This window comes from Diadema antillarum, unplaced genomic scaffold (genome assembly GCF_040938485.1).
Source record: "Diadema antillarum isolate AM-2024a unplaced genomic scaffold, OU_Dant_1.0 seq00000507_RagTag, whole genome shotgun sequence".
Taxonomy (NCBI): Eukaryota; Metazoa; Echinodermata; class Echinoidea; order Diadematoida; family Diadematidae; genus Diadema; species Diadema antillarum.
Window position 1 is genome coordinate 3,471,692 of NW_027271462.1, and position 26,155 is coordinate 3,497,846.

The 26,155-nt window shown below is 36.9% G+C and overlaps 1 long non-coding RNA gene and 1 other non-coding gene across 2 annotated transcripts; both read right to left on the minus strand.

The window, feature by feature from the left end:
* Positions 1-4,460: 4,460 nt before the first annotated feature.
* On the minus strand, positions 4,461-6,273 carry LOC139733986 (uncharacterized). The gene is made up of 3 exons (XR_011711129.1): positions 6,171-6,273; positions 5,664-5,763; positions 4,461-4,531 (listed from the first exon to the last, which is right to left on the minus strand). It is a non-coding gene; the product is annotated as an uncharacterized lncRNA (long non-coding RNA).
* A 3,616-nt stretch (positions 6,274-9,889) lies between these two features.
* On the minus strand, positions 9,890-9,962 carry Trnat-ggu (transfer RNA threonine (anticodon GGU)). The gene has a single exon. It is a non-coding gene; the product is annotated as a tRNA-Thr (tRNA).
* Between the last annotated feature and the right edge of the window lie 16,193 nt (positions 9,963-26,155).

The window sequence follows — 26,155 nt, forward strand, 5'->3', positions numbered from 1 at the left end:
GTCTCAGTGGCAGCTGACTGGAATCCAGGAAACCCGACTAAGGAATTAAGATAAAAACACAAAAACAACATCACTCCCCCACCCCCACCGAAGAACCCTGGATGGTATGTGTATGTGTTTCACAGTGATTTTCCACAGCAGACACTCTGCCGAGCGAGACTGCCTTTTCAATGTCACAGCACTTTCCCAAGATCAACGCAGGGACGTGATCAATGCACATTTGATTTTTCTGATAAACTGCGTTGATACCATCTTTTAATGTCTCCTGAAGATCATACTATAAAGATGTAAGCATCGATTTCATCCTACATAATGTATTTCCAAAATTTACAGTTGTGATTACATGTACATTATATCAAATGTGAGATGAGTGAGGTTCCTTCGTACAGGCCCAAAACCACTTTTTCGGCACAATTGGACAATCACAAAACGGGAAAATTAAAGTTGTTAGAACAGGTTTCATTTTTATACCAATCCACGAGACAAATATTCAATTTTGTAGTTTAAAAATATGAACACATAATTTTGCTTTATTTTTGTGGTGTGATAATTTCTTTCATGAGGCGTAAATTTCATCATGTAACATACGTTACCAATGTCATTCTATTTCAAATGCTTTAAGATTGGTGACTACAGTCTATGATTGAGATAATTATATAACTATATAACAATAATCACATTTGTGGCACAGACACTATGGGGCCAGGTATGCCAAGAAAATTGAACGGAAAGGAAGATATGCAATCGGCGCCACAAAAAACATAACGACAACAATAACAACACAAAACACAGAAATAACAGAACTTGAGGAAATGCACTCAGACAGATACTAGACAACGAAGAACGAGGAAAGAGGAGCAGGGAAGAATAGAGAAGGAAAAGGAGAGGGATGGAAAAGGTCTATGGACACACTATACAAAATCTCAAGGACAAGTGAAACATGACGGGTTTTTTCATTAGACAAAATTAACTGGTATGTTTAGAAAGCAAATACTTTTTTTAAGTTTATACTTAAATGTAATTAACTTCACAGATTCTTTTAAATCATTATCCAAGCTATTCCAAAATCTGGGTCCGGCGTAAACAAATGTATTTTGAGTGTGTACAGTTCTCACTAAGGGAAGATGAAATTCTTTAGATTGTCTCGTGGGATAATTATGTACGTGGCTGTTACGGTGCAATAAAGAATACAATATTTTGGGTAAATGGATGCAGTTATAATTAAACATGAATTGACCAAGTTGAAACAAATACAACTCTTTTATTTCTACCCCATAACACAACAGTGAGACAGGCTCCCAACGTTGTTTTTTTTTTAACTTTCTGGTTCAGCGCGTTCATTGTTCTCGAAGAGCAGAGAATGACTCCACGATTGTATTGCAGCCCTTTGTCAAGGCCGATGTGACTTTTGTTAGAATCACGGCCTGGTAATGTAGGTGCCACTTCTCAAAGTCGAATGTAGGCTATGTACATAGTGACTGCAGATCCCTTTTCGAGGCGTGGGAAAATACGTTCTAGGTGCTTCAGCGAACGATAGCCCACGAAAGCGGCAACCAAGCAAGCAAGGCGAGCCAGAGAGCAATACGATCGCCATTCCACGTGGGCTAACTGCACGGAGGCACGCGGTGTGTGCGCGTTTTTCTCTGTTTCAGTAGCGATAGCCTGACAAATTCAGGCCGGATTGAATGAGGCTAAGTGGACAAAATTTTCGAACATGTTGTGCTATGAAAGAGAGCGTGTGAATTTTGCTCACCGCGGATTATCCTGCAAAAGGGTCTATGAAAGGAAAGACTAATAATCTTCACTCTGAGGGAAAACGAGCGCAAGCCGCGGTGAGCAAAATACACCGTGTGTGTTTAAACACACGCATGTCGAAGCGGTTTTGCCGGTTCCCATAGACTTTACACGTGAAGGCGATTCGCTTGGCACTGAGCCAAGTTCGGCGAGCTCGCTCGGTCCTCCCCTTTTATCCTCTATAGGGTATTTCGGCGTTATCCTTCACAGGGTATTTGCTTGGACTGAATGATATGTCAAATTCTTCAAACATCCTCTCTTTGTTATTGTTTGCGGATGATGATACTGTGTTTTATCTGATTCTGATTCTGATTGATTATTGATACTTTCAACGGTGAATTAACGAAGTTACTCCATTGGATAAGAGCGAACAAACTGTCAATAAATTTGCACAAAAAAAAATGGGAAAAAATGCATGCTGTTCAGTGATTCGCCGCAAAATTTACCGAGAAATATCATTATTACGGAAAAAAAAGCTCTTCGTATCATTTGTCACGAATCGTGGAGAAGTCATACTAATAATTTATTTCACGAAGATAATATTTTGAAAATTTTTTACCTTTATCGTTTGCAATTAGGACAATTCATGTACAAACTCACTAACCATTCTCTCCCCCTTGTGTTTGATTCCATGTTCTTAAAGAATGAAACTGTTCATGCATATTCAACCCGTCAATCCCATGAATATAATTTGCCTTTGACTAGGACGGTTTTTGCAAAATCTTTATTCTCCTTTTTTGGACCAAAATTCTAGAATTCTCTTGACATTTAATATAAAAGAAGCTTTAAGTTTTAATAAATTTTCTTTAAAGTTAAAGAATTATTTATAAACTTTGTATGCAGAAAAATGATTCATTCTTTTTTTTTTCTTTTGATTTTCAAAATCGTTGTTGCGTCGGTAACCTCACTACTCTTTGTTTATCAGCGAGCCCGTGCTTCTGTGCCTCCAGTGCCCTGGTTATGACCCACCATTTCCCTCTCCTCCCCCCCCCCCCCCCCTTTCCACCTCGGACTTCCTACCTTCCTTACTATCTTTCTATCCTCTCATCAATCTTTCCTTATAAGACAGCCGCTTTGTGTTTGTTAATGTGCGTTGGTATGTGTGCATGTATGTGTGTATTATTCTGTCTGTCTTTTTTTTTACTACCGTTTAGGGAAATTGTTGTTGTTGTTGCTGTTGTTTGCAATTATATTTTTTCTGTATGAGGGGACTGCATTCTACAAGCCCTGCTTTTTAGCAGTCCCCTCCATTTCCAGCAATATTGTTTATGCATTCACAACAGTGACGTAACAGTTATTTGTATCTCTGTTGATAATTTACCTATCATATCTCTTTTACGATGTTATTCTGTTAATCGCATTGTGGTACTGATTTCCTGACATCTGTGTATTCGAGTGTTTCATTGTATTTCTAATCATTTTGTTAGTTGGAAGTGAAATAAATCAACATGAAAACTGAGAACGATTTTTTTTTTCTCTATAGTCTTACCCACTTTACGCTCCATGGAATGTGTATTACATTTTTTGTATATATATTGTACTTGGGTGTGGGAGGGGTGTTTGAAGTCTTGATGTCTTTTTTCTCTGGAAATTTAATAAGCATTGTTTTATTATAAAATAACCCAATACATACCCAATAAGTCATGAATATCGCTGCACAACGACAGCTAACCACAGTTTGTCTATTCCATGACTGTGAGTAATAATTTTCTTCCACTAATGTTTAAATTATCGATCTATATTGTATTATATTTGTGGTATAATTATGTTATGTATTCTTTACATTTATGAAGTTTATTCATTTTTGAGTTGCACAAATAAAATTTAAACTTCAAATTCAAAATTTCATATATCTTTTATCACTGTAGAGCAAATTAAAGGATTACGAATTTTTTCACAATTTCAGTTTTCCCCAGTCAAGCCAGTGTACAATGTAAGACAGTTTAATATGTGATAACCTTGCTGTCATAATACACTGACTTAGCAAGAATCGTCACAGAAAACAATACTCTCCATAATTATTTATAACAATCTGTAACTATCCGTAACTATCCGAAAATATCTGCAACTCTCCGCAAGTGTTCAGAACTATTATGTGCCAATTCGTAAGAATATCCGCAAGTGGACGCAAGTATTCGCATCTGGTCGTATTTGTCCATATCGCCCGCATTTTTCCCGGTATGTTTTGAATAAATTTTCTAGTGACGGCAAAGGATCCGCGGGAGTCCGCAGAAAAAATGACTTCTTTGGACGTAACGCCGGACGCAGAGCATTATGTGACTGAGGCATAAAGGGGGCGCCATTTTATTTATACTAGTAGGTTGCGTCCAAAAAGCTTTTCTCCAATAAATGATGGAGAGGGTAAAATCTCTTTGGTTGCGTCTCGGCGTAATCTAAAGCTGCTTTTCAACACGACGCAGGAAAGGAAGAGGAGAACGTCCAGCTCAAGCGTCGTCTCAAACGTCCGCGCCGCAATTCTAAAGCTCCCTATCGTCAAATTCAACGTGACGTTGCAACATAAAGCTGATTTCGAGGTACAAAAAAATTCATAAGTATCTTGGCATGAATTTTGCGCCACAAGGTTTATGAATCTTCACGGAAAATTAACTGTTAATGTTTGATTAGTCATATCAGACAGGTATACCCCTTACCTTTAGATGCGTTGCCCCGAGGTTGGTCGGGTTTTGGGTCGAAGGGCCAGGGGGAGTTGACGTTTGATTTGCTGTCAAACTTTCGTCTGAGAAATAAGAGTATACAAAACAACCCTTGTATGAGAGGATTGACAATAGACTCGGAAACAAGAGTCAAACTAAGTTACACATACTCGAAAAGTGCAGTATTGATGAAGTTGGACGTTGCCGTTGAAAATTTAAACCATTCAAGAAAAGTAGTAGTACAGAAACTCAAAATAATCGAAACATTTCAAAGGAACGAATAAAATGATCAATAATTAATAATAATTATTAGACAAATTTGTATAGCGCAGCTACTATGTAAATATACTCTACTGCGCTGTGATGTAACAGAGCTCCTGTCACTGATTAGACACACGAAAAATAAATTACAAATTAATCAAAGGCTTCTGAAAAAAGATATGTCTTCAATAAAGATTTGAAGACAACAAGTGATGATGCCTTCCTCAGTTTCTCAGGTAATTTATTCCAAAGTTTTGGAGCAGCACAGCTGAAGGCACAATCCCCTAAAGTTACTTTCGTTTTTAAGTGAGATTGCTTTAGAAGCAACTTATCCTGTGTACTTCGTAAATTATGAGAATATGAGTGTGATTTCATTGATATCAATTCTGATAAATAACCAGGTGCTTGACCATGCAATACTTTGTAAACAAGTATCAAAATTTTAAATACAATTCTCTGTCTTTCTGGCAACCAGTGTAACTTCTTCAAAACAGGTGTAATATGTGAACATTTTGACGAACTGGACACAAGTCTCGCACATGCATTCTGCACACGCTGAAGCTTGGTTATCTGTGAATCTGGTAAACCAAACAATAGCCCATTACAATAATCAAGCCTATTGCTAATGAATGCGTGAACAAGAGTTTCAGCGTCTTCCTGGCTCAAATATCTACGAATGTGACGCAAGTTATGCAACATATAAAAAGCAGACTTGCATGTGGTTGATATATGCTTCTCCATGTTTAAACGAGAATCGAGCCATACACCCAGGTTTTTCACAGAGCACGATGGTTTAACTTCCAAATCTCCAACTGATATCTCAAGATGAATCTTCACACTTAACTCATACCGAGATGACGAATTCTTTATAAAATAATAGCCTACGTATATGAAATCTAATCGTCAGAGAATTGACAGCATAAAAGTAAGCAAGGTAGAGGAAGGAAATCTTACATTTGTTCGACAAAATATGGGAGGGAACAAGTTCTTGGTATCCACTGGAATCCGCCATAGCTTCCTTTGGTCTGACAGTGATTCGACATCCATGATCCAACTTGAATGAGAGAGAGAGAGATGCAATGTTTAGATGAGTCTCGGGAGTATTACATATTACGATTATGATCTATAGTGTGACACGGGCTTTATCCAAATATTTATCTTGCCGATGAAAAGATGAGTTATTGGCATGCATTAAATTGCGTGGATACACTCAGATGTATCTTAAACCTCTTTTGCATATACTGTATTTCCCATTCATAAATGTCGCCTCTAAGGATTCAGAGATACCCTAATTATTTGCATGACGTATTGACCACCTCACTTTTGTGTTGGCATTCACGTCAACTAAAAACCTCTCTTACCCTAATGTGCCAATGTGCCAATGATTAAGAGACTATAACAAAAACTATAACATACTTTGCAGGAATTACAGGTTTCATGTTATAATGTTTTGGCGCTTACCCCGTACGTCTTCACAGTATTCATTCTTCCCGAAACATGACCATCAGTTCCTTCGTCTTCATCTCGCAAGATCAGATATGTCCCGGCGTCTTTCAGCCAAACTTTGAGTGTGGAATAACAGGGGGAGGAGGAAGAGGGGTATTCAGCCGTGAACAGAGTTTTATTCGTTACATATTCGCGGGTTGTTGTTGTTGTTTTTGTTTGTTCTTCATGGTGTTCTTGTACTGATTTTTTGTTCACGAGGACAGTTCAAATTTTCCTAATGATTAGGACGATATTCATTATTGTCGGAAAACAAGCAAACAAGCAAAATGTCTTGCCTGCATATCGCAGTTTGTATACCATGTGTATGGTTTGTAAACTTGACATAGCTTCCAAGAAGGGAAACGTTGTAAAGATCTGAAGAACAAAAGCTGAACAAAAAAGTGGTCACCACAGCTAAAAGCTTTCTAGAGGACAGCCTAATATTGTGAATATAGTGCTTATCAGTAAATGTTCATATATAGAGCTTTTAGACTTTGTGACCTAGTCGGACTTCACCTATATTCCAACCTGACCAGCATGTTTCAGGTTATGTATAACAGTGGTGTACTGAGTTTGACGGCCATGACTCAAAGCTGTGGAAAGTTACAGATAGTACATCAAACAAGAACAAAAACAAACAAACAAACACGCAAGTACGGAGCTTGTGAGGAAAGTTCATTGACCTTTGACCTTCTCAGACCTCGATCACCCACACTCAAACCTGACCAGCATTTTTCAAGTTATATATCTGTGATACTAGTTTGGTGGTCATGGCTCAACGCTGTGGAAAGTTATTGAGTACATCAAATTGTTGACTACGACTACAACGAAAAAAGTGACGCCTACGCCACGCGTCCGCTCCACGGGCGACAATAAATACATTGGCATAAAATATCAAAAAAAGATCATAAGACGCAACCTGTTACTTTTCACATTAGTCCACACAGGATGATCGTTTGCTTTTAAAACTATTCTCAAATTTTCCTTGTCATAATTTTCACTTTCCTTACACCATGACGATTTCACCTATTTCCAGATAATGTGGTTGGGTAGTTTGTTTGGAGATTTTACACTGGATGTCTCTCTTTGGCACACTGCCTCAAGTTATGCATACAAAAAAAAGCGAAAACTTTTCTGTGCCCCCACACAGTTCATTCTAGCATGTGATCAAATTGAATGTATACTAGAGAAAACTAATGTCATGTGGCCATGGGGCAAGTATTGCATGAACCAGTGTGGTTCTTGAATATTTGAAGACCTACCTACATCCAAAGACTCTCCATCGGTCGGAAGAAGACGATGTCCAGCTTTCCACATAGAATCTAGGATTTTCTGCTTTGTCTGTCCCACAGTATCGACATCCAACACTTTTACCTTAAGGAAGGCATTGTCGTCTTCATCAACAACAAAAAGCACCTGGAGGAAGAAACGCAACGCCAGAAAGCAGTTTTAATATGATTTCTTAATTACTGTATGACATTTTCGAAAATAAGCTTTAAAACATCCCAAACACAAAACAAAAAAGTGCATTAAATAAACAATGTCTTCCAACAATGGAAGTGCTACTTATTTTCACCTCTTGCCTGCATACAATGTTTTTCGTTTATAGTGTCAACACCAGGGCCCTGTTTATATGAAGAGTTACAATTGATTATAACTATAGTCGATTTCTATCATAAGTCTATGGCAGCCTGTGTGGTAGGGAAATTTACAATCGATGATATTTTTTGATAAAACGGGGCCCAGAAAAAATAGAATCGGCCTTACTGTCACAGAATGATCAAAAGACCAACAATTCTCCCCGATCGATAGCCATCATTTACGAAAACTATTGCTCTATATTCTTGAAATAAATTATGAAATCGTCGCAGTATGCACACTATTTACTAACTTCTTCTTGGGTTACAGTGTAAATCCAGAATCAACGTTGCTTTGAAAAGATATGGTGTGACTATGAGCGAAGCCGGGCCTGTAGCGTGTTATGTCAAAATCAACGTGGGTCTAGGAAATGCTGTATTACCCAGAAAGATAAGATATCCAGTAGTATTTATTTTGTGGTCCTAAAAATGTTCATTATTCTGATTGTAGAAGAATAAGGTATTACCGATCTATTGCATGACTCATACACACAAGTACTCGCACAAAGTTAATAGACTGTTTCGCGTGGAACTAGCTGGCACTACAGCTAACTCACATACAGTACCTCTCACAACGGTTATGAAAACATTTTCGTTTTCCAGATTCGTAAGAGATTTTCTTTTCGTGGCACTTATCGACTTAAAGCAATTATTATAAAGATGAAGTATATATTACACTATATTACAAAGACAGAATTGGTAATAATAACAATAAAAGACAGTTCTTAGAAACGCATAATACCATAAGATCATGAAGATAGTCTCTATGCGTGTACAAAATTTATGAAAACAAAATCGATCACATAATTCTCTATTGCAACATGTAGTCAACAATAGTAAAAAAGGTGAGATTTTAACACAGATTTGAATTTATTAAAATCTGTAATGCATCTAATACTGAGAGGGAGATTATTCCACAATGAGGGTGCCATTTTTCCAAAGCCCTATAACCATATATCTTAGATTTGACACTTATTTCAAAGAGGAGATTTTTTGATTTTGAGCGCAGATTACGACCAGGCTGATATGGCTTGATGAGTTCACTGAGATATTCAGGGGCATTTCCATGAAAACATTTGAATACAATGGTCAAAATCTTAAACCTGATACGAGCTCTTATTGGCAACCAATGAAGACTACGAAGAATGAGAGCTATATGATCAAATTTCCTCTCGCGTGTCACAAGCCCTGCGGCTGAATTCTGTATCCGTTGGAGTCCTTTCATCTGAGAGTCTCGAACTCCAATGAGCAAACCATTATTATTATCCAAATGACTAGAAATAAACGCATGAAGCAGTTTTTCTGTAGTTGCTTTATCGAAAACGGGTCTCAATTTTCCAATCCTGTGTAGACCTATGGCTGCAGATTTGCATACATGTATGTTATTGATGTGAGTTTTCATACTAAGATCAGCTGAAGATCATCTTGGATAATGACACCAAGGTCACGTGCCTTAGAAATTGGCAGCACAGGAGCATCGCAAACATTGACGAACAAAGTTGTTGAGGACTAACGTCTTGTTACGAGATCTTACATACACAACTTCAGTTTTCTCAAGATTCAATTTCAAACCATTTTGCAGAGACCAATCTTGAATTTTACCTAAGCGTGATTCAATCTGACCAACTGCTACATCAGAATTAGTGCTTTTTGGCAATTACATCCTCTAACTGTCTAAGGGAGCTGTGTACATTATGAAACACAGTGGTATTGAGTAACATTGTGCTCTCAAAACCCATGTCGCATATATTGAGGTGGTAGATGTCTCATGGGTAATTACCACTTCTTGAAAAGTGATGTCCTGGTCGAACAAGCGATTGTAATCCAGAGTGAAATATGCTTCTTCAGTGACAGCATCGATCGGTCCTTTTTCACACTGAGACTTCAAAGCTTGATACAACATGAACATCGGGTACAGCATTTGCTGTGAAGTACAGAACAAAAAAGAAGCATTTTGTATTATTGCAACTGATTGACAAATTGCCCTGCATCGACGTAAATAAGCACTGATTTGATCAGTGTTTTAGTAGTAGCTATGATAAAAAATCATGGGCGTACATACTCGAGCGGGATTCGAACCCACGACCTCCTGATCACCAGACAGGCGTCATCTCCATTAGACCACCGAGCTTTCGCCCGACAGCAAGTGTTGGTTCTAATCCTTATAGCATGCAGAAATGAAAACATCTCGACGGAAGAATTTTCATGAATTTGAATAATTACGCAGTACCCGCTGCATGCTATAAGGATTAGAACCAACACTTGCTGTCGGGCGAAAGCTCGGTGGTCTAGTGGAGATGACGCCTGTCCGGTGATCAGGAGGTCGTGGGTTCGAATCCCGCTCGAGTATGTACGCCCATGATTTTTTATCATGGCTACTACTAAAACACTGATCAATTCAGTGCTTATTTACGTCGATGCAGGGCAATTTGTCAATCAGTTGCAATAAAAGCATCTCGACGGAAGAATTTTCATGAATTTGAACATTTTGTATTAGCACCGGCAACGATAAAAACATGCGTTTCCTCTTTGTTTCAAAATGAACTCACTGTATTCATCAAGGTTAATCATATATCTATATCTATACACATATAAATATATATATATATATACATATATATATCCGTTTTACGATCACACTCTTCATATACTTAAGATTTTAGGTGGATTCTTTGGTAATGGATACCAATTTTCTTTGAACTCGTATGAAAAAAAAAATAGCTTGTCGTGTATTTTAGTGATTCCCTTTAATAAGATCAACGACCCAATTAGCAAAACTCGCAAAGCCTCTCACCTTCAATAAATCACGGAAGAATTCATATTCTTGATGTATATCGCTTAGAGATATTGAAGCAGTTGAGAAGACTACCTTTATCCTTACCTTGATGTACCCACACATGCACAAAGCAAACCAATTAGCCAACAATCTGTCTACTATGGATTCGGACCTGTTGCAAGCAACAACAACAACAACAAAAAAGTAAAGGTTAGTCCCAGTAAATATTGATGACACCATTCTACTATAAAAGAATATTGGAAAAAACGATAAAGACAATCATATCAAGAATTCATTGTTACTGCAATCTTTAAGTGATATCAAATTATCATCAGTTATCCTGATTATGTGAACATTACCTTTCCATTACATCGAGTTCTCTATAAAACATCATCATCATCATCAACCTCAAAACAACAAAAGATAATCGCAGAGTATGATAATTCCGTTATGAAATCAACCTGTCCAAAGAAAGCCCTTCATACAGATAGTACATGATATATATACGGCAATGCAATCGACAGCAAACATTAAAAGGCATATCATCATCAAAGGATGACTAGACTAATAAGTTTTAAAAATGAGGCCATCAGCCTAGTCAAGCTATGCTTTAATATGCTGACGGTGTCCTGCTTCCTTATTGAATCAAATGTACTGCCTTTACTGTCTGTATTGTATGTAACTATAAAATGTTTTAGTACAAAATTGAGCAAGGAAAATGGGATTCCATCGGGATCAAATGTTTTACAAAGATTTGTTATGCATGTAGTATGAACTGCACTTTTGAGTTGCTTCTTTGTCACTTGGTTATGTTTTGTTTAAATTTGTCACATTGATGTAATTTATTTTTGATATGATTTGATTTGATTTGATTTGATTTGATTCGATTTGATTTGATTTGAGAAGCAAAATAAATACGAACAAACGAAACCAAAAAAAAATGTCAAAAACGTCATTTGAACTTGAATCATTATAAGCATGAATCAGAACTGAAAAGCGCATACATGGTATAGAAAAACGATAAAAGGGAACACACAATAAACATCCGAAAGTAACAACGAAAGAGAGTAAAGTTTATAAAAACACGATTGTCCAATACACACAATCACATAGACATCCAAAGAAAAATTCAGATGCCACGGATATTTAATGACATATTATGTTATAACTTCCCATGACAAAGGTGCCACAGGGCGAGCAGAATTCCCTTTGGAAAGTATAACACCGAAGTTCATCATTCTTTAACGTTGAGCATTGAATCAAATTGATTGAGAAGAAAGTGTGAATAAATTTATTTTCCAAGCTTACTGAAAGCTCAATCGACTGTATACATCTTCTAGAAAGCAGAGGAATAATAGTGGCCTTAACGCCAGTAATATATCAAAGGAATTGCGAACTATGACGTCACATTCTATTGTAGCCTTCTTTTCCAGAGATGGCAACACTGAAACTTTAAAAAATTCATAAATTTTCAACAGATTGCTCGATTTTTCGGTGATGTGTTCTACAATATTCCTGTATTGACTCAGTAACATTTCGTTATTCTGAATGGTAGGCTCTATCAAACTATGAAAATTAGCTGAAGCACGCACATCTACATGGCCACAAACACAGACATACAAATACTGAAATGCAATATTAATTGTAACAAAATCAATGATTATAAAGAGTAGTTTTTGCTCCTCCTCTTTTATGCCACCCTTCCCCCCCCCCCCTCCATCTTCTACACCATCATCATCATCACTATGAGCAACTTATACTTTTTAGGTTTTATGTAGATTATTCAATTTTTAGAATGACAGATATTATATCACTTTTTAATGAACGAACTTTCAGAATAACAAACCTGCGGAATAACAACTCTTATTCTGTTTCTCGGATGAACGAACTTCGAAATAACTATAACCTCATGTCATTTTCGGATATACGATCCTCTAAGTACCAGAAATTTGTGTTTTGAAATAACAAGCCTTCGGAAGAACGAACCTTCGTAAAAAAGAATATTAAGCTATTCAGTCAGTGTACATATAATAAGTATATTTTGGTATCATTTTTTTTTATAACTCTTACCTGCTAAACAACTCATCCATTCTTCCTGAAGAACTTGCTGTGACAGCAACCCTATCGCGAACCAACCTAGAAATCAACCTTTTCGTAAGAAAACGATACTCCATAAAAATGTTACATTGTCCGAAAAGTAAATGAGCAAATATCAACTGATTTAACCTCAACTCATATCTTCTCAGGGGCGAATGCCATATTGACTGACGATAAATCGTCTGGGGTTTTTTTACGAGCATATATTTGTATATATTGACATCACTCTTGAACAAGATTGTTATGAAGAGCACCTGCGACTGCCATGATGACTGAATGCGGGCCTACATTCAAAATTATTTTAGCACATTTGACTTTTAAAGGGTGACATAGATACTGTATAACGCCACTAGTAGGACATGTAAAATAGGAAATTATACCCAGCATCACCGATTTACCTCATAAGCTTCAAAACAACAAAAGAAAAAATCCGTATAGTCAATAACATTGGCAGAGCTGCGTCATGATACCAAACAGTAACATTCACTTGAAACAGTGCTAAAATCCAGAACTGCTACAGCCTTAGTTTACATTGTATCATTTTAGAAGGCATGACATGCAATTAGGTTGTTACACTGTAAAATCTTTAAAACAAGTTTTCGTTAATCTCTACTCAAGGACTTTATTGGACATCCATGACGTACTCATAGCGACTTAAATCTCTTGGATTTGTTTGCGACTGTATTTGATTTCTACTCTGCTGTGACGTAATTTCACTCACTTTGAGAAATAGATGCTCTTGCCCTCACTCACGTAGATAAGAGACAGAAGTGATGCAATTAGTTGCCTGGCAAGGAAATCAATATAAATGTGGACCTTTATCATGAATCTACAAAACCAAATGAATATGAATTTATTTCAGGTTTTGATTATACATTCTCTGCAACGTTCCGTTGTTTCCGCACAAACTTAACGTTATCCTCTATTTCACAAAAATGTATTCATATTTCTGTCCAAACGAAGTCGGCTAATAAACTAAAGAAAACGATTGTATGAAAACGATACCGACAGACAACGTCCAAGGGATTGTTCTTATTCCTGGATTAAGTTTAGTTGACTTTCATCCAAAGTACTCCTTTTCATCTTTCATCAGAGTATAAAGGCGTAAAAAAATCACATACATTTTTATTTGAAATTGCTCTCTCCAAAACTACGGATTTTTTAATTCATACTTGCGATAGGTCCTATTACCTTGTTCTTTGTTCGTATTGCCTTTGCATTTCAAGAGTTTGGATGAAAGCCACGGTAGATTCCTCATCCTTCAGCGACCGATAAAAAGACACTATTGCTTGTGCCATGAAGTCTTCCATATACTGCAATAAAAACAACGATAATGAAGGAGATGACGTATAGATGAACCCAAATCCTGTTCTTTTTTTCTCAGTCCCTGACCTGCAAGCCGACTATTTTTTTTAAGGAATCAATACATCTGACATGGCTCAAGTTCATCATTTTGTGTCTACCAGATCAGAAATTCATCAAGTAGGCGTTTTTTAATCATTTGTATGGCAATGATATATATATATATATATATATATATATATATTGGTATATGTGTTAACTGCATTAAAAAAAAGAGAGTGAGAAAAGATTGCATTATGGAAAGACTTGTAAATAAGCCTGTGGCGTCGTAGGAAGCGGATGATCGGACTTGACATCATGAATTCAGGAGAGCGCAATTTACCATGGACCTTCAATATTAATGCGCACTACTATGAACGCTGTATAAGGCCTTTCATGGATATAATTTGCAGTAAATTCAAGTTTCCAGTAAAAGGAAATGGTACTTTTAGGGTCAGGCTGGTCTTATAATATAGGTAAGAATCAGTTAAGTGGCAAATTTCCTCTCGACTTTCTCCTACCTCTGGATCGGATGTCTCTGGACGAACTCCAAGTCCACCAAAGAGCATGACTGTCACGTACTGGTTGTGATCTCTGAATGGGATGCCGTACTTCTTGACTCTCTCGCCCACATCTGTTAGCTCGAGTTTAGTATCAGGCACTGCCAATGTATAGTTCATAGCAAAAAACAAAAACAAAACGAAACGAAACGAAACCAATAAACAAACAAACATAAGCAAACAAATTACAGAAGAAAAACATATCAAACTAAAAGATTGGTATGCAATGTCCTCCTTCATCCCTATCAAGTATGTGGAAGAAAGTGACAATAAACGCTATTTGGGAACAGAACGAGGTCATAGATCCTATAATATACAGACAATTGATGATGGAAAAAATGAAAAAGAACAAAACAAATTAATCCTACTAAATATCATGTTAAGCAACGAAATTACACAAACAGCTACAATAAAGAGAAGTGGAGCTTCTTATTGTTGTAGTTTTTATTGTTGTTAAAGTGCCATACCTTCTTTTATTCTTGACCTCAGTCTCCGTCGTTCCAGTTCCAATTCCTCTTTAACTTGGTTTGCTTCTTGCCTCTTCTTTGTTAGTCTCCATCCGATACCTACACCTACTGCCAGGAGAACGAGAATGGCGATCACAACAATCGAGATGACAACTGGCAGGATATTTGATTCCGAGTGTGTCTTGACAAAACCTGGTCGGAACTCCAGATTTCCATGCTGGACCTGAAAGATAACGCCAAATCAATTTGCTTCATTTATTGTCTCAAAATTTCGTCCAGTAAAATTAAATAAAGCAAACTTTTCAATCAGACTAATACGGTACTTGAACATTCATAACCAATCGATCTGTCTTACCACAACAGCAGGAAGAGACTTTGTTGGGCCTTCTCCAAGACTTCCGTTATAATCACCAGCCCCAGGAAGTGGGATAGGTACGAAGCAAATCAAGCTGTCGAATCCCAGGATTAGAACATCACATACTCCATCGGGACCTATCAGTACTTGAACGTCCTCTTTGTTGCTGACTGTGTCTAAATATTGTCCCTTGAATAAAACAAAAAAATAATAAAATATGTAATGCGCCAAAATCCAACAACAAATATAACGGTTAATGAACACTCCCCCCCCCCCCCACACAAAAAAGTGTCACTCAGCTAGATGTCTGCAGGACAATTTCCTTACGATTCTTCTTCTAAAGTTTTTAGCAAATGTGACCAGTTTCTCTTTATTGCCATTTGTGACCCAAAATTTAAAACAGCAACACTCCTATCTCAACTGATAATGATGATATTTCTACCAATAAAGAAATTACCGATAAGATGTCGTGTTATTAAGTTGAGCAATTGTAGGAGAAGCTCATATACCCGATGAACAGTCGTGAAGACGGTAGAGAAATCTCAGATTGTATCAAGATGGTGGGCTTAACAGTATAGATAATCTTGATTGTTTTTCACCGTACAAGTTTAGTCACAGCGCCATTTGAAGCTACTGACTGCCTGATGGTTATGATGTTGGAAAATTTCACAGTGAGTAATAACGAAAATGGTAAATACAGGTTTGTATATACTGTATGCTATGACGAGCTCACCTCCAAGTCAAGCCTCTTATTATCAGTGATGATTGCAATTTGGTCACTTTCAGCAATGTCAAAATAAACCGGGTCTGGATGATACGTTATGATACCACCGTTGATGACGAAACCATCGAGGTCAAAGGTTATATTTGCTGCCCTGGCGTCAGATTGCCTTGACATTCTCCCGTGTGACTGACCATCCGGGTAAGGAGGTGTGGGACATATCAACAGAGTTGGAGACACGTTCCCACACACCTGTGATGCAGAAATAACCATTACTATTGGGCAAGAGCCTCTCGTATGTTCGTGCATTAACTTTGGTGAAGAAGCAAAACTACTGTTCAAAAACTGTTTATATTTCTATGAATAACAAGATGTATCTACTTTGTACGTATGTACACACACATTTCAAGGTCACCTAAAGGTTGTGCAAGTAAATGTTTACTTTTTTATTATAGATATTCTCAATAGGTATCATGGTTCATTGAATACTGGTCATTGTAGCGGAGTAGATATCATGGATCTTTTGGGTCTTTTTCATAACTATGCTAATGATTTGACGAATGCATCGCGCGGTTTGTGAAGCGTATCACAAATATTAATTTGTTTACATTCACTCTATTCAATCGAATAACATGTAAATATGTATAGAAAGGACATATTTCAAACTGATGAATATCTCTTCGAAGGCTCGATATATAGGAAGATGCTGCACTGTGTCATTATTTGCAAAACATGATCGATGGAAGACATTCCACTGTCAACAACAGATCAAACCTCTGTACGGATAGCTCCAGATGACAGTGACTGTGAAATGATCCGTGACTCTTGGATGATATCAAATCGTTCCCCTGTAATGTGCATTTGTAATCCTCCTCTGAAAAAAACAACAACACACAAATGAAGACATGTCATGGCATCACGCTCTTTGGCACAATAAAAATATTTTTGTCATATCAATCGAAGTAGCATTAGCGTGCTGGAGTCTTTGGAAAAAACATTGAAACTCTATCTTGTACCTTTTATTGACAGAATATGAAAATGGCCACACACTCACACTCACACACACACACACACACACACACACACACATAACATTTACAACACAAATAAAAATGACGCGAGTATTCAAAATATATTTCCACTATATGTGGCAAATCAATCTTCTGTGCTAACCACAGCCCTGTCGCTGTACAGAAGTCGCGAGAGACCGTGCTGCGCATGGCATGTGGCAGGGGTTCTTCTTTGGGAACAAGCAACATTACTCAAAATTATTGTCCAACTAAAGGTGGAATGATAACATACGACATGATCGTTTCTCCCCGGTCCACGGATGTAACTACGGGATTAGGCAGGACTGTGAAAGCGTCATGTGAGAATCTATCCGCTCCGTCAAACGTCATGATCAAACTTTGCGCTCCCTCAGAGACAGCAGTGGTGGTGCATCTTGCCTCGCTTTCTTCGTACGTTCTACAGCAATTTTGAAATACATTTTCTCACATAAAACTTCTGTCTATATAGTTATGTAATTACATACATGTATATCAATATATATATATATATATATATATATATATCTAAATGTATATATATATATATATATATACATATATATATATATATATACATATATATATATATACACATATATATATATATATATATATATATATATATATATATCTGTTTATGTAAGGCGAAATGAAAGTGGGTCTACTGACTGTTCAGTCTGAAAGTTTTTATTCATATTGTCGGTCTAACATTAGGGAACAAACACCTTCACAACTGTCCCAGTTGAAGAGACTTCGTTAAAGCAGAGTAATGTATTGGTTTTGTCCAAAACTGTCGTTAATCAATAATAAACATTGAAGATCAATTTCATCAGATTCAGAGTAAAGGCACTAGCTACTAAAGCTGTTGTGTATAAACAAAATAGGAAAAAAAGGAAGTGAAACAGAACGAAAGTGACACGTATATTGCTCTAAAAACTCCTTTGCTACGTCCGCCTACCTAGTTAAAGTTTCAAGAAAGATATTCACTAAATCAGAAATGCTGTCAAAATGAAAAACAGTAATATGATATAAAAACAGTATCCGCCTGGTCACCTAAACGAGGAATCCAGTACACTGAATAGGCCTAAGCACTTCGTCTGCTTCTGAATGAAATACGTCAAAACTGTTAATCATAACGGATATACAGCAGTCATGTTGTACGCTAACATAAGAGAGGAGTGTATTTTTAGCTCACACATCGATGCATTCTGAGTTGCCGAGTCGTGCTGCGATATTTCTCCCAGTATTTAAAAACTCTCCGTAAATTGTAATCCTTGTCCCTCCTGCTGCGGGTCCCTTCGTGGGATTAAATCTGGTCACCCTAGGATCCTGTACAACGAAAGGAAAGGGGATTGACCTGTTTTGATGTTTTGAAACTTTGAGGAAATATCAACAACTGTAACTGCCTTACCTGTTAAACTAGAATACATCTCAACTGGAAAGAAAATTCCTTTCATATCATTGTTAACCACCATGTACAGCGCGGGTCCAATATGCAACGACGAAAAAATAAACACTGAGAACTTATTAAATTTAGAGTGCAGCTTAAAAGAAAAAAAAGTGCTGAAGATTCAAGCAGTATCTGCAAAGTTTTGACAAGATCATTTCCATATTTTCAAGATTTGTTCAAATTTATGTTAAAGATGTTAACTTTTTGATACCTTCAAATTTTTTTTTACTCTCTTCAACGCATGTTGTAAAAAATGAGAAGTTGGACCTCTTCATGGGATTAAAATTTAAAATGTGGTTCATTTGCATTTAAAGGATAATGAAAATGAATGATAACAATAAGCTTATATATCTGTTTCGTCTCAATGCGCTTAACAATGATGGAAACTACGCTTAAACACTAAGAAATGAATACAGCTATCTTACTACAATACTTAAATGAACTTGATATCAAACAATAACAATGACGACATAACGGATAATGATAGTCAGAACATAATTTATAATATTAATGTGATCGAGTAAATAGGTTTTTAGAAGATTCTTTGAAAGATTTTCAGGAAAGTTAGAAGACATAATTTCCTTGTTCAATCAGTGAATCCGCATGAGGCTTCTTTAAACTAATTATACTTTCAGAATTACCCTGAAGTAGAAGGGGTCTTCAAAATAAGCCGTTCGTTCACCATCACTTAGTGTAACAACAATTTGTATCTGTTCCGCGGAAATTCGTTCGTGTGGAGGTGTCACGCAGCTGACACTGTCAAGCAGAAAGAGAAGATCACGCTTTACATTGTACTCCAAATTGAATTAATATGTATTGAAATGAAAGAATCATGGCGTGCAGATATTAACTTCAAAGTGGCTTGATCTGGCTGCCATTATGATGATTATTTCCATTGTCGTCAACGTGGGAAAATCATATCTTTCAGACTACAATACTTCACTTAATGAGACAGCTTACACGTGAGTACAGTAAGATCAGTCCCTATGATATCAATTTCTATTTTCTTGTCAAGATTATCACGTTCAAACATAGTTTTAACCAGGCGCTCTGTCAGTTTGAATTATCTGCATTCTCGCTGTTTGCCCGTTGAATTGATTACCACGGATTCTCTTACAGCACGAACACGTATGAAAGATAAAAAACATATCTTTTTATAAAACATTTCTCTAATATAATACTTCTTCTTTGAAAGAAAACACTGAGTTTATTTCTTTTTTCTTTGTTCTTCACCTTAGTCCGGGTTCGTAGAGAATTTCCATATTTGTTATATCGCAGTCAGAGTCGCCAATACTTATTTTGGTGATGTGGGAGAAAGTGAGCCCAAGATCTTTTCCTCGAATCTCCAACCTTGTGTTGCCTTCAGGCGGTCCTGATGCTGGAAATATCTGAGGCATCAAAGGTAGTTCACAGACCATCATTTTACACAAAGCAGCGCTAAAAGTTCCATATTTCTGCTCGATCAAAAATAAGAACTTTAAAAAAGATGACAGCTAATAATGTCATTGACGACAATGCGAAATACGAATATGTCTTTGGAATGAGACTATGATATCAATGTTTTGAGAGACAAAAGAAATGATTGATATTTGGCATTATTGCCTGTTCCTAAATTTTCCCTTTCGCACTCATGGCAGAAGCCATGTTCTGATGACATCGCGCAGTATCAAACAGGCATATTGCACACTCGGCAAATATCAACCAGTGCGACAAGGTTAAGCCACAAGTATACATGTATATAGTTGTACGGAAAGAACATAAAAAAACTTCGGTCGCATCAGTCTTGTATCTACAACTTACAGAAGTGATGACAGGCCCATTGCACTGGAGGTACATATTCTGGTTAAGAAACCCATTGGCGAGACAGACTTCGCTCCCAGCGACATTACAGTCGTTCTCACACCAGCCACAGCCAAGTCGGGCGGGGGTGACTTCAGGCGACAAACAGCGGCTGCAGCTTTCACTGTTCACCGAGCACTTGTACAGAATCACTGGCAAGAAAAAAAGAAATGAGTTTCATTAAATATATTTTGTTCGTGCTGATGGTTTCACTCCAAACCTAAATTTAAACGTATACATCTTATCAATGTCATTTCGACATCGTAAGCTCGATAAGTGCATGCATATGTGAACAAATTGAATAATGTGCTGATAATCAAAACTGTAAGAAATGACACCTTCAAATTAAGGTAATAACATCCATTTCTTATTTGCATAAATCGTGCGTAGGCCTATTGATGTGTTGTTACGGTATGGAAGAACTTACCACTATGTCCTGTTAAAAGTTTGACTCATATAATCGGTACGTTATGTTTACGTTACCAAGACTGTCATTATGGTGTGTATACAGGACACTGGCAGTAGGGCCTAAAGTTACTTTGTTAAATACCGTATTTTACTAGATTAAAGAAGTTGTATTGCCCTTATAAATAATTCCCTTTCCTTCAAAATGTATAGTAACATGTAGATAAGGAACATGCCCTGGGAGCCTGTGACGTCATCGATGTTATTGTTGCCGTTCCAGCGCACTGACACATGAACGCTTTTCAGCAGAAGTTTCTCGTTGTATGAGTACTAAATGAAGGAGACAAAAAGATACAATTGAAAAAAAATTAACTTTCACATGGAATGATTCTATGAACGTCAAATAGCAGTTCAAGTGCAATGTTCAAATCAGAATTCATCGCAGCTTGAATATCAATAAATTTTAAACTCAAGTGACAATTGTGAAGCCGTCCACGACAAATAATGTTTAACATCAGATGCTCTTGACTTGAAATTCTAAACTAACGGAAAGAAAAACGAAAAGAGTCTAAACTCACGGCTCCATCACAGCTGACTTGGCTTTCGTTGTAATGCGTTGCCCTCACTGCCTGTTCAGCACCCTCAACGTCTAATACGCACTCATAAAATCCGACCTGGAAAAATAAAAAGAAGCTGCTAAAATCTTTACATGGATTGTGTAGTTAGCTTGGTTTGATTGTTTGTATTCTCTTGGGATTTTAGGGCAAAAGAGGTTAATGTGATGTATGGTGAACACTTTGAATTTTATGGTCCATAATTTCATAATACCCTTTAAAGGGGTGAATAGTTTGTGTTGAGGTGGGGATTCAAACTCTCTGCGAGATATTGAGAAACCTCCTATGAAATTTTAAAGAGCATACAATTCTTTGAGGAATTCAAAGTTTGATAAAAATTCGGTTTTGAAATGGCCAAAATATTCATAACAAAGTAAAAAAAGCGATCCTGAGATATCTCACCCATTTCAACATAGGTTTTCATTAAATAAACTTTGAAATCTTCTCAAAATTGTATGCTTTTTAATGTGTCACTAGAGGTTGCTCATTATCTCACAAAAAGTTGGAAACCATAAGCCAAATTCCAATCAAAGCTATGTTTTCCCTTGAAAGTCTCAAATTTTTAATCACACATGCACGGAACATCAAAAATATAATTTGTGTATCTGGAAGCCCTTACGTATGTCAATGTGTTGTTTTGGGCTTTTTTTATTACTCTGGCAATGTATAAATCATTAAACTAGCACAAGAATGAAAGAACAAGTAACATAAATGACTCTGAGCCATGCTACGATTAACACGAGTCTAATTCTTTGTTCTGCCAAACTAGTAATTTACAAGCTCCACTCGACTTCATACCTTTCTCTGGTCAGTGCCAATGGGTAGATGTTTCGCTAGGAGAGTGTAAACCGTGTTGACACCAACGGGCACAAGAATGTCTTCTCGGACACCGAGCAGCTGGGGACAGAATTCTTGTCCTCTATTACCCATTCCCAGGGGATTCTATTTGATCATGATATCAACATAGAAAAATAATGCATGAAAAGCAGGAAAATCGACCTTTATAGGCTTACAGGTTCACAGTAAATGGCAAGGAGAAATAAATCCAGCAAATGAAGTCCATAACAATAAGCGATATCTGGTGGCCAGAGATAATGCGAGGTCTCATTCAGCAGTTTGAAACCACAGCTTTTTGCAAGGTAACAGTAAAGAAATAGACATTAGATCCAGCTGAATTCAAATTTATTTTCAGTTATCGACAAAAACATACATTTCACTTTCTTTTGTAACAGAGAATAAGGTAAACAACCCTTCTGGAAAGAAAACAGTGTCCCACAGTGTGTTCACATAGTTGACTGTGTGAAAACGCTCGAATATTGCACCATAGTAAAGCAAAAACGTCTTTGCGACTTCATTTAACAGTGTGAATATGATTTCACACTGTGGCGTGGTTCTCACAGAGTGTTCACATAGTAATGCTTTGTTTCACACTGTAAAATGATGACTCACATTGTGTTCACACAGTTAAAACGCTCGAATTTAACAATGTGAAGAGATTTCACACTGTGCTCACACTGTCTTGCTCACACTGTGGCACACTGTGTTCTTTCCAGTAGGGAAGACAACAGAGTGTACAATGGTGAAATCTTATAGTAAGTTTACATTGTAAGGAATAGTGAAATATCATAGTTAATATTAATGTCATATGTAAGGAGTACGTTAGCCTTTGCTCACATTCACTCCAAGTATTATGGTATCACCAGAACAGGTTGAATTGTCAGGTGTGCATCTGTTCTCGTAGACGCACCAATCACACGGCCAGGGACGAGCGACGCAAGAAGAACATCTTTGTACAAAGCAAAATAAAAACGAGGAAACAAGTCTGAATTCCAGTTAGAATCAAAATAAGTCCACACAAGGATTAGCCTCTGACAAATAGGGACATACGTCCCCCATTCAATCCTTGTTGGATTTTGTTTTCGTTTTGTGTGTGTGTGTGTGTGTGTGTGTGTGTGTATGCGTGCGTGCGTGTGGGAGTGTGTATGTGTGCATATACTATACTGCAGGGGCGGATCTAGGAATTCCGTAAAGAGCACTTAGGCGCCTTTACAAAATGAAAGGGGGCGCACGCACCCTTCCCCCATATTGTTTTTCTTTTTAGTTCTCTTGTTTTAACCACACAAACAAAAACAAAAAATAGGGGGGGGGGGAAGGGGGAGCCCGGTGCGCTCCCCTTGGATCCGCCACTGTACTGCATGCAGTTCTAATTCATAAAGAAATTTTGAAACAATTTGAGAATTTGAAATCAAGGCATCATAGTTTTCCCTAGTCTCATTTCCCTCTTATTCTATCTAAATCAATAACTTTCACTCAAGGTGTGTCGCGTGTATCACAAGTTTGTATCATGTTTGCATAGCATCCTTCTTATTACGGGAAAGACCCTAATTTTAAAGAAAGAAAATTACTGATGTTTGGCACTTAGGAGCATATCTATGTATAGACTTTCTATAAATGATTGGTGATTCATTACATGACCAAATCTAGCGCAAATGACAAGTTGAGAGTCAAAGTCATAAAAGTTCAACTCTGAAAAAGGTAAGACTCACGAGACGATAAGGGTGCAATCAAAGAAGAAAAGATCCCTCGTTACAAACAGAACTCCAGTTTCAGTTGATTTGATGGCCAATGACATCGTGACGTGATCGCCTTTATTGTTGGAATAAATCGTTAAAAATGGAAAATCAGGGTTTTTTTCTGAATACAGGAAAGAATTTGTTCACAGTCTGTTGCTGTGAACCTATAAAGCCCAAGGGGGGGGGGGCACATTTTGTGCCCAATACCATATTTACATTTGCCACTCCTTCGTCTTTTGTCCAATTTCAACCAAATTTGGTGACTTTTCCTTAAATCTTATTACAAACGTTTTCATATTATATTTGATTTAGCTATATTTGATTTCGCTGGTTGTCATAGCAACCATAAACTGACAACAATGTCAGTCAGATTTCGCAGCTTTTTTCTGTTTGAATTTCAATTAACAATATAACAGTATATGAAATTTATGTTTCTTGGCTGAAATTTGCTGAAGAAGCACAACGTGAAGTACTCATTGTCCTGAAATGTTTTCTTATTTTTTTCCTTTGTTTTTCTGTGATATAGGCATTAAAAGATAAATATAATAGAAATAATTGAAAACAATATTTTCCAAAAGTTTGTCCTTCTATTTGTTGTCATTTTGATTCCTTCATTCAAGTTATTCCTGTAATATTATTAGATGATTATATTATCAATCTGCAAACTCAATATTCCAATATTATGCAAACATTAAATGTGATAACTATACATGTTCCTAACCCAAACTTTTAGTCACAGATCTCATGATGTATTTTTATATTTTGTTATGAATAGCGCCCCCATGTGCTGACTCTGAAAATTTTCAACCATACAAATATTAAGGTTCTGTACTTGCTTATTGGTTGTGTCAAATATGAAAGTGATTGACCTATAGTACATTGTCCTGGGGTTAAAGAAATTATACAGAAACATCATGTTTTAGCATATTTCCTATGTATTTCCTGATATTTTGGTAAGAAGGGCCAAATAGCTTGGTTAATAGGGTTAATATCAGATATTGTTTGACAATAAAAGCACACAAAGTATTACTAAAACGGATATGATAATACCATAAGTATAAATGAGCGAAGGAGTCACTATTATAGACACTTTTACCTCCATCAGGTATCTGAGGTAACTCGTTGGCAGGAGGCGTTACACAACGGATAGTGTTATCATTGACGATAATACCAGGTACCTCAAATAAGTCAAACGCACAAATGTATCCGTTGCCATCAAACAATTCTGGCAGTTGTTCCACGACGATGTTAATCTGTTAATTGTGAAATAAAAGTTAAAGAAAAGATAAACATAACGTAAACAGTTTTAAAAATAGTTTTTATGGCGGGCAAAGTGCATGATCAATGCAACATTGACATAAAATCATGTCAAATAAAGAGAAATGTGATTATTTTGAAATTTTGTTTAACTTTTGATCTCGTTTCAAATACTAAAAGTTCAGGCCTATCTCCCGAATTTCCAGCTGCCATATCTATTAAGTGTCCTCTGATTTTCCCAGTTAATTTCATTTTAACTCAACCTACTTGTATCATATTATTACAATTTGTGCTTGGTTGTTTTTAAGCACATGTTTTTTTTTCTTTGCTCTCTCTCTCTCTCTCTCTTGCTATTTTGACATTTCTTATGTTGTATCATTTACTTTCTGTTTTTATAGCTATACTGTACGGGGTTTGATTTACTTGTTTGTACTTTAAGATTGTTAATTGTTACGAGTTTTATGCACTAACCCATTGAAAAACAGTGTATGCTGAATGAATGAATGAATGAATGAATGAATGAATGAATGAATGAATGAATGAATGAAAATACAGTCGCCATTAGCGGACTGACCCATATTCGAGGTGATCACGTGACGGCCCATAAGCGTGTCTTACAATACAGTGTAGACGTTCGAAAGTGTATAGCGCCCCCGTTACTGTTGAGAGAAGGTTGGTAGGCTCTGATAGATTTCTTCCCTCACTCCCTATACTCGAAGTATCCCGGTCCAGAACCTCAACCGGTTCAAGGTTCATGTTGTGCCCTGCAGATTCGATGTGAGCATGCTTCGAGACGTAAGAGGAGGTGGACCTGGGGCGT